Source organism: Chenopodium album, chromosome 1, assembly GCF_948465745.1.
Source record: "Chenopodium album chromosome 1, dcCheAlbu1.1, whole genome shotgun sequence".
NCBI classification, from domain to species: Eukaryota; Viridiplantae; Streptophyta; class Magnoliopsida; order Caryophyllales; family Amaranthaceae; genus Chenopodium; species Chenopodium album.
In genome coordinates, this window is record NC_137834.1 from 72,888,877 (window position 1) to 72,899,399 (window position 10,523).

Below are 10,523 nucleotides of genomic sequence, written 5' to 3' on the forward strand. Positions count from 1 at the left end.
AATTTTGATGGTCATGGTACCGGGAATTAGGTTGTTGGTTTTGATTACCATACCCCCTTTGGTTAGAGTAGCCTCTTCCATTGAAATTGGAAGGGCCTCCCCCACCATGGTATTGGTTATCATAACCACCAACACTTTGGTTCCAACCACGGTTTCCACCTTGATTCCAATTCCCCATTTGATTGGAGTTTGGCCTCAAGTTTCCTACATTTCTCATTCTAGGAGCAAAATTCATAGCATTGACATTTTCCATATTACCATCATGTTCATGGGAAGGGGGTTGAACTTCACAAGCATATACACAATGAGAGGTATCATGATCATAGGTTTCACAATTAAAACAAAACATGCATCCTTGGGGCATTGTATTGTAAGAAGAGGGGGAGGAAGTATCCATACCATTGCCTCCCTTGGTTGAAGGGGAGGTATTACCATGAGGGTTGGACCTTTCTTTCATCAATTCATCCATTTGCTTGGTCATTTTAGAGATTTGGGTAGAAAGGTTGTTGATTGCGTTGGCTTGCTCCAATGCATAAACACCCTTGCTAGAATTAGCATCCCTTTCTCCTTCGTACCAATCATCATAGTGCTTTGCAGCCTCCTCTATAATACACTCCACTTCATGCTATCCTTTGTTCATGATTGGACCACCAGCCGCGGCGTCTAGGCTTGTTCTTCCTTGAGGTGTGAGACCTCCATAGAAAGTGTGAATGAGTTGATACTTGGGTATCCCATGGTGTGGGCATTGAAGTTGAAGCTCTTTGTATCGTTCCCATGCCGCACTTAGAGACTCACCACTCTTTTGGCGAAAACCTTGAATCAAAGACCGAGCCTCGGCGGTTTTCCTATGGTTATAAAACCTCCTCAAGAAAGCCGTAGTCACTTGGTCCCATGTTGTGAGAGAATTAGGGGGCACCTCCTTCTCTTGCCATTCTAGACCTCTCCCAATTAGCGAAAATGGAAACATTTTGAGGCGAATATATTCTTGAGTCACTCCATTGGCCTTTATTGTGTCACAATATTTCTCAAACTCTTTTAGGTGCTGTAGGCGTCGCTCGAAGTGCGCCTACGTTAAAAGCATATGTGAATATGCTTGGCACTCATAGGAAGTGGGAATTGACATATACGATTAGGGACAAAAAAGTAGGGAGCCGCCAACAAGTTTTTAAGGAACTTGTAAACCGTTCACGGATCATAAAAAGGCAACCACGATAAGGGACAACGATAGGCAACAACGATTGACCCGTGAAGGTTACACCCCATTCATAATCCATGAGATTACTAACTCCATATGGTTCGGAACCACGAAAGGAGGATCGGGGATGATGGTACGAAGTGAGTCATGGAGTCACATTCGCCCGTATTGGCCTCTACTCGATTCTTATATTGAAAAGCATTCCTGTGATCTCAAAGGCATACAAACAATAATTCAATTCGCTCCAGACTATTATTTAACTAAATTGGTTTAATATTAATGCACATATAATACTAAAATATTGGTGATCACTTCAATTAATAATAAGATTAAAAGGGATCCTAAACCGGTTTTCCAAATTATCTTATTAGACGTGATTTTCAATTACATATTCCCTTTAAACATGCAGTATGGTGATCATAAATATAATAAAACAACATTAATATTAAAACCAATTTAATCACAATTCCAACAACATAAAATCGTTAGAAAAATAATAAAAATAAAAGGAGCATGACTCTTACTTTGATTCTGTTTGTTTGCAACTACAAAATAATAAAAGAGTTAGTAACTTCAAGGAAATAATAAAGCAATAATTAAATTAAATTATATTAAATAAAGTAAAGTTGATTTTGGGGCCAAACTCTCAAACAATTCTACCTTTCACGCCTAGGCTTAAGGATGGAACCACGAGTGAAGTATGGACTCCTTTGAGTACTTGAAGAAGGAATTTTGAAGTAGAAAAGGGTAGGCTAGTGTTTAGGCTAAAGCATAGAAGAGAGAAAATAAAATAAGAGAATTACTTGGAGCCCCGTACATCAGAAATGAGGGGGGTATTTATAGGGAAAATGTGCCGAGGGAGCACACGGAACCCTAAAATGATAAAAACCCTAAAAAAGTATCCCGTGACACGGTCAAACTGTACCGTGACACGGGAAGCTCCACCGTCAGACGACACACTTTCCCGTGACACGGTACATTTTTGGTGTGACGCGGGAAATTTTTAGAAAACGGGATAGAAAACGCGTTAAGGGTTTACGCGGAAAAGACACGGAATCTCCCGTGTCACGGCAGACTTCCCGTGTCACGGGAAATCCCACCGTCAGACGGGAAGGATTCCCGTGACACGGTAGGTACTTGCCGTGGCGCGGGAAATTCTAGCCCGTTTTTCCGTCTAAATACATTTTTAACCCTAATTTCCTTCGGCATTTTAAGTGTCGATTGATAATTTCGGGCCTTTTCTGACTTTTTATTATTCGGGCTAAAATAAGAAAATAATTAAATAAAAATAAATAAAGGGTTTGGGCCAAAAATAAATAATAAAACAATAAAATAAAAAAGTTTTGGGCTGAAATTAAATAATAAGTTTGGGCTGAAATTAAAACTATGCTTTTACCAAACATCAAGGCTAATCCATGAACTGTTCAAAAATATGAATTTAATCAAATACGATTTTTTCAAGCACTTTCGGGATTAAATACTGAACCTGACCAATAGTGGCGGTGAAAGGTTGTTCATCATCGGGTTTGGTTTTGGGGAGACATTTTTAGGTGTCTACAGAAGCCCCCACTTTGACTGAGTTTGTAGAAACGTCAGTTTCGAAAACGATAGTCAAAGTAGCCGATAGGGACGGAGAATGATTTAAGACGTTCTGCGATCCTAAATCATTCTGTATACGCCGATACCTGCAGAAAAATGTTAATTCCACAGATAAAAGAGTAAAGGGATAGAATACGTATCTGACACAAATGTATTGGTGACAAACGGATTTTGGTAGCTTCCTAAGCTTGAAGGAATCCACCGAGTGACATTTGTTGAAACGCTTTCCATGCTTGAGGAAAGCCGACTGAAGAGTTTGGTAGTTTTCTAAGCCTGAAGAAACCTACTGGATAACACTTTCCATGCTTGAGGAAAGTCGACGAATGAATTTGGTGTCATTCTATGCTTGAAGAAATCCACCGATAATGCCTTCCATGCTTGAGGAAAGCCGACTTGGCGGTTTTCTATACTTGAAGAAAAATCCACCGATAACGCTTTCCAAGCCTAAGGAAAGCCGACTTGGCGGTTTTCTATACTTGAAGAAAAATCCACCGATAATGCTTTCCAAGCCTGAGGAAAGCCGACTTGGCGCTTTTCTATACTTGAAGAAAAATCCACCGATAATGCTTTCCATGCTTGAGGAAAGCCGATGATTGCTGAAATTTGTAAGTGTATGATGGTTCGATTATCCCCGAACGTGGGCCGCAGATGATTCACACCTTTAAGTCGATTTTCCGACCATATTAGGTGCTTAAAATGCCGAAAAATAGACTTTGATGATTGCTAAGGGTAAAATGGTAATTTTAGTCCCCTTTAAGTATCAATTACAATTTTCCGCGTAATTTCAGCGAAAAATAACTGTATAATTTATGAAAAAAAAATCGAGCAACCTTAGTCAAAATGTCAGAATATTCGCAAATAACCGTACAAAACCACCGTGTCAAGAAAACATATTCCTGTGACACGGCAACAACTCCCCGTCACGCGGAAGCTACTTCCCGTGACACGGTAAGGGAATCCCGTGTCGCGGGAATCAAGTGGCTGAAAAACGGCCAAAAAGCATCTTTGACCGGTCAAGGCTTGTGCGCCACACAAAAATCTGACCGTAACGTGGGAACGGGGTCCGTTGCACGGGATTTTTATGTTTTAAATATCACACATTTTCCTCATTTTGCTCATTCTCTTGCTCGTCCGATTCTCACCCAAAAAACTCAAAATTTTTTTTTATTGGTTTTCCGTGACTCGTCGACTGCTCACCGGCGCTCGGTTTTTCTTCCTGTCGGCCAGAGTTCACCACCGTGTCACGGCGATTTTCCTCTTCTCTATTTATTATATTTTTTTTTATTTTTTGCGACCTGCTGCTGCCGTTGTTTCGTTGCTGCTGTTGCTGTTTACTGCCGGAGCTGCCGTCGGAGTCACCGGAGCTCCGTCGCCTGTCAAGCTCACCGCGACACGGGACAGCCTCGTCGTGTCACGTTTTTATTTGACCGTGTCGCGGCGGTCTGCTGGTGGCCGGAGCTTTTTTCGAGCTTTTGTTGCTCAATTTTCTGCCTATTTTACTCCAAATTTTTTCCATACTCCTCATATTCGAACCTCTACAAGGATCTATGTAAGTTCTTCTTAATTTGTGCCTCAAAATTGCTTCAAAAGTAATTTCATGAAAAACCCTTAAAAATCAATTTGGGGATTTTTGATTTTGAGGTTTTATGTTGAAATTCTTGCTATGATTTTACTTATATATGTATGTATGCGTGTTTGTGAGAAATTTGAGACAAAAATTGCATGATTTGATGGAGAATTGAGCAAATCACCATTTATGGGTACTACTTTGTAAAATGATGTTCATGTTACTTCTTTGTACTTGAAATGGTGAAAAAATGATGGTAAACCTTGTGAAATATTTCATGATGTATTGATACATATTTTGCGTATGTACTACATTGTCATGGAGAACATAGTATCATGCGGCTAGGAGAATTGTAGTATTAGTTTGTCATGGAGAAACTAAATACCATAATTTTGCCAATTTTTAGCCTGGAGGTAAAAATTTAGCATATAATTCAATAAATAACTAAATAACTTAGGAAATGATGCTAAGTGTTCAGATTTTTATTTTTATAAATATGCAACTTGAATTAAATGTCTTAGGAAATGATTCTAAGCATTTAGATATTTATAATAGCATGCCTAGGCGACGAGATTGCGATCTTTCTACCCACGGCCGATGTCGGGCTTTTCGGGAGGACATTCCCACTGTTCCTGAGGGCATGGACGACGATGTCTTAGAGTCCGAGCCTCGGACTTCTACGAGTAGGGGTAGGTGGGTTCCACCTCCGTGGACTCCAGACCAGTTGGTTTTCTGCCGTGAAAACCATGTTTCTCACCGCCCACTCTCCGGCATAGTCGATGGCACGCTTCGCCACCACGGTTCTGGAGCTGGCGATTTGATCCCTCGACTTCACCAGATCATTACGAGGGATCCTGCTACGAACTCCCTATGGGAATCGGCTAGTTTAGTAGATTTCTATAGGGCGGTTGTAGGGTTTCGTAGCCCCCGGGGTTGCGGTGCGACGGTCGTTCGCGCATTGTTGGAGTATTTCTGGGATACTACCAACACTTTTCATTTTTCTTGGGGGGAGATGGCGGTGACCCCTCTAGACTTCAGTATGATTAGCGGGCTGCGCTTCACCGACCGGGCTGTAGGTTAGATGTCTGATCTATCTCGGGGATCGGCTGAGGCAGCTGATTTGTTGGGTCCGATCGTTCAGCACATCAGGACCCGACCAGTGTCTCGAGGTGGTCCTAGGAGCGGACGATCGGAGCTGGCTTCAGTTTTAGCTCGTGGCTTCGACATGGAGGATACGACGGCTTAGCAGCGAGTGCGGATCTTCATCCTGATCCTGATCTCTATGACCCTTTCTCCTGATAGGAGTTCACGCGTACTCCTTTGCTACCTCCCCTCTTTGGTCAGGATCCATGAGATAGGATCCTATAGCTGGGCCAGCCTTGGATACGCCGATCTTCTCTTATCGCTACGTCATGGCTGTCGGCAGCTGAATGACGAGTCTCCCATCACCGTCTATGGTCTGTGGAGAGTCGTAGAGGTGATGATATTTTCCCTTTTTGTTTCACTTTAGCTTGTTCGACTCATGTGCTAAAGATTACTTTTCATCGCAGCTATGGTTCTACGAGTACTTCCCAGGCTTGGCTCCTCGCCGGCGTCGTGGAGCGGTCCATGATTTCCCTGTCGGGGCCAGCTGGCGTGATCGAGGTGAGTCGCGGGTGGAGTCCGTTCCTGCACTGCGTGGGCTACTACGCCGAGGCACCTCTTCTGTTGGCGTAAGGATTAGTTTTGTTGCCTTTTTCCTTCTGACGTTGTTTCCGTTGTTTCACACCAACTTTTTATGGTTTCCAGGTTGCCATTGATGTCCAGTATCGTCCTTGGGCCGGGATGACCGATCTACCTGAGGCCTTGCGTCTTTCAGCGCACCGTACCATTTTGGTTGGTACCGGACGCTTTGTCTGGTATTTGGGGGAGCGAGTCGTTCGTCAGCATAGCGGCGATCGCTTTGTGGTGCCCTTATCTGCACCAGAGTCGATGCTGGACTCACGCTTGATCAGAGAGTTGATCAACAGGGGGGAGCGCTTTTTCCATGGCAGGAGCTTGTACACATGGAGAGTGACTATGCGCGGGACTTGCTTCCCTCTCTGGCTCCTCCACCCCGTCTTCCTAAGGTATGATTTCTTTTGAGGATCTTCTTTACTAGTCTCTGTTTTAAATAGTCGAATAACTTGATTATTCGATCATATTTTCAGACAACTATTCGCCCTGTGGGGAGGATCGAGATTCCTCCTCAGTCTGTCCGCTATCCAGGGCCGATTGGTATCACCGAGGACCATATTGCTGACGCGCCAGAGGGTTACAGACAGGCGTAGGAGTCTCTGCCCGAGGTCTTTGAGCCGGTGAGTTTTCTTTGATGCATTATTCATCCTTTTAACACTGCTTGTTACTGACTTTTCTTTGTTTTATCCTCAGCCTAACCGCCCGGAGATGATGGGACTCATGAAGCTGGTTGACGCCCTGAAGTATTGCATCATCAAGCTTCGGCGTGGTGCGAGTTGTCGGAGCTCTAGTGACGTTCTTGAGGTATTATTCATTTTTTATTTCTACCATTTGTTTTTATTTTGCACTATTGACACCTTTTGATTTTGTATCTTTCAGGAGCGACGGAGGTCCCGCTCGCGCTCGAGGCCTAGAGGCTCGGACGAGGAGGAGCTTGGTCGTGGTAGACGATCTCCTTAGATTCACCGGCGTTCTCATTCTCAGCGAGAGCCTCAGACTACTCAGCCATTTCAGGAGGCTTAGTGGCAGCAGCCTCAATCTTCCCAGCGCTTTCCGAGCCAGAGTCAGGGGCAGCGTCAGTCGTTTTCACAGCCTCTACAGCCTGAGCTTGGGTCTGTTTTGACTCCCCTAGATCCTGGTTCATTTTCAGCTCCATTGTCCGGGATTCCTCCACCAGTGTCAGGCTTGTTCTCAGTTTCGATGTATGGGACGATGCCTTCACCGACGATTCCAGTGTCTTTGGGCCAGTCTACACTGTTTTCCTGCTGGACGGGTCCTGCCTTGAGTTCGACTACTACTGGGGTCACAGGGACTAGTAGAGACACTACTCCCCGTACTCGGATGGTGGAGGGACTCTTCGGCTCACCGTTCCCATATGCGCAGGGTGGAGATGATACTGATTCTGGCTCTAGAGACTTTTGACCGAGGGTTTTTATTTGTATATATACTATGATGACACTTGACATGTTTATTTATGATGACTCTTTTGTACATTATTCACGGTTTATGTATTTATTATTGTGTGTTAGTGTGTGCTTGAGACTCATTGTGTGTGATCGTGTATTTATTAATGACGTGACAAAAAATATAAGTGGAGTAATGGAGGGTACCGACCTTCCCCAAAAGAAAAGGAAATAAAAAGACAAGCAAAAATAAATAAGATGATAAGGAAATAAAATATTAAAGTGAGGAATAAATAAATAAATACCTTCCCTAAAAATTAAAATGATAAAGAAATAAAATATTAAAGTGATGAATGAACAAAATAAAGATAATAATAAAATAAAATAAAAAAAATAGGGATAAAAAAAAGTTGAGAATTTTATTAGAAATAAAACTCTCAGAAAACTGAAAAATAAACGGAGAAGATAAAATACTATAAAAAATCCGGATAGATACGGGAAAAGATAAAAAAAGAAAACGCGTGGGGTGCCGTGACACGGCACTATTCACCGTGTCACGGCAGAACTTGCCGTGTCGCGGCAAAAGTTCCCGTGACACGGTAGGACGTGCTCTGTCACGGTACGCGTATTACTCAGCGGTTTGTTTTACGCGTATAAAAAGATAAATTCTGGGCAGTGTCGAGCGCTTTTGCTATAAAATAAGACCAGTTTATTCATGATATGAATAATTACGAAACACAAAATAATTTAGAATTTCATATTTCAATAATCTTGTCTCAGAATTTTGATAATACATTGCGTGACTGGTCTTATTCTTTGACCAATGCTTAAAAAAGAGAGTTAGAATTATTTCATGTCAGGGGTTTGCTAGCCCTGCGACATGTAGCTATTGAACATGATTTTCTTAGGGTAGCATTAGATTATTGGAGTCCAGAAACACACTGTTTTAAATTTGATTATGATGAAATCTGTCCCCTGTCGGAGGAATTCGGTGCAATCTTTGGATATCCTGCTAGAAATCTTATTGCCATGGCTACCCTACGTGAATATTATTACCAAGATTTTGAACGCCATCTGAATCTAACAGATCCAGATTTAAATAGAATTGTTTGTGGTAATGAAGTAGACTTAGAAAAACTTGCTAATTTATATTTTAATCGCCCTATCTCTGAGTCTTATCATGTATATCGTAGAAGGGCATATATTTTTTGCATTTTTAGCAAGCTTTTATTTGCAAACGGTAGGGTAGGACATGCTTGTCTAGCGTCTGTGCTTGAGCATGTCGAATCTGGACGTGCCTTGGAGAAACATTTCGTGGCCTTGACGAGGCAAAAGCTGACCGGAAAGCAATCAGGAAGGGCTCTCTGGTACTACTGCAGGTAAAAATACGCTCCGAGTAGCTCCCGTGACACAAAACAGGCACCGTGGGTGTCTGCCGTGACATGGCAAAACCTGCCGTGTCACGAGAATCTGCTTAATAATTTTATTTTATTTTTTTATTTTATTATTTTTTTTTGTTGCTGTGACACGGGAATATTTCCCGTCAGACGGGATGAAATCTAGTGTCACGGGAATATTTTACATGTATTTTTTTTTCCTTTTTTTTTGTTTTCGACTGATTTTTTTTTTCTCTTTCTTTTTTGCAGATTTGGTTGATGGAGCGTTTGGAACTATTCGAAGCCCCCGACGATGTTGAAAAATATGGCCCTAACGACCTAGTCCGCAGGAAAAAGAATTACTCTGCGAACATGTCGTATGAAGATTGGAAAAATTTCTTTGCAAAGAGGGAATTTTCCATTCGTTGGGTGGTGCCTTGGTGGAGGCTTACTAGGATGGTTGGCACGAATGATACTCCATATTGCCGTGTTCCTAGTATCTCAAAACTGACCTTTTATTGCCCTTCTCGACTGATGCGACAGTATGGACTTGAACAAGTAATTCCACGCTATAACGATAGTCCTCGTGAAGTATCGTTGCATGAAAGTAACGTTCACAAGTAAGAGACTTATTGGATTGGAAGAACTTTGTGGACCATTTCTGCAAGCGAGCAAGCCCCTCCTGCTTTATCTAGTGCATACAAGGCATGGTTGAACCCTAGAAGTAGGAGGGAACGATTTGGATCACGCAAGTCTGATGTGAAGAGTCGTCTTGTAAATAAGAAAGCTCCTCCTAAAGATCTTCTAGGTCCGAGAACAAAAGGGATTGAGTTTAAGACTCCTATAATGCCAAGAAAGAAGAATTATGTGAGAGGAAAGGGTAAAGAAAAGATGGTCTACAGGGAGAAACAACCGAAAAAATTCAAGAAGGGTAAAAGGGGTGAAAGTTCGAATAGGGGTGTGACGGTTCGGGTTACGAAGGACACATTAATGGTGAAGGCCGACCTAATTGACCAAGAAGAGGATGTTCCTAAAGAGAAGAGAGATTAGATCAATAGTGCTTTGCTTTTTATGATTTATAATTTTTATTTAAAATAAGGCATATGATGCCAATACTTGTAGTCATATTTATTGTAATAATAATAGCACATTTATTTCAGCCTTAAAAATAAAAATTACAATGACTTTTATTTATTATTTATTTATCCGAGTCAAGGAGTCGGACGCAATGGAAGAACGAAAATAAAAAAACTCGAACAATGAATTCGCAACGAATGCGCCACTAAAAAAAACGGAAAATCTGAAATTCCACCGTGTCATGGTGAAAAAATCCAGTGACACGTTACAAATTCCCGCGTCACGACAATTTTCCTTTTTTTTTTTTTTTATTTTTTTTTTTTTTTTTGTCGTAACGCAAAGCTGAACTGACGCGCATATTTGATCAAAAGAGGGAGGATTTTTATTTTTTAAAGTGGCCGGGCCCCCTTGAGGGGTTGCCTACGTATCCTAAAAAGGAATCAGGCCAAACGTAGCTCTATTGGGTCATGAACCCATGCGACTAGGCATAGAATTTCTTGAGTTGATCCATGTTGGTTAAATTATGGAAGCCGTTACCGTCCATGTCTACCAATTGTGCCGCGCCGCCAGACAGGATGGCTTTAACAATG

The 10,523-nt window shown here is 42.0% G+C and overlaps 1 non-coding gene across 1 annotated transcript; it reads left to right on the plus strand.

Annotated features, from left to right (window-relative positions):
* Window positions 1-728: 728 nt before the first annotated feature.
* On the plus strand, window positions 729-834 carry LOC145565709 (small nucleolar RNA R71). Its single transcript, XR_014095093.1, has one exon. It is a non-coding gene; the product is annotated as a small nucleolar RNA R71 (small nucleolar RNA).
* Window positions 835-10,523: the final 9,689 nt, after the last annotated feature.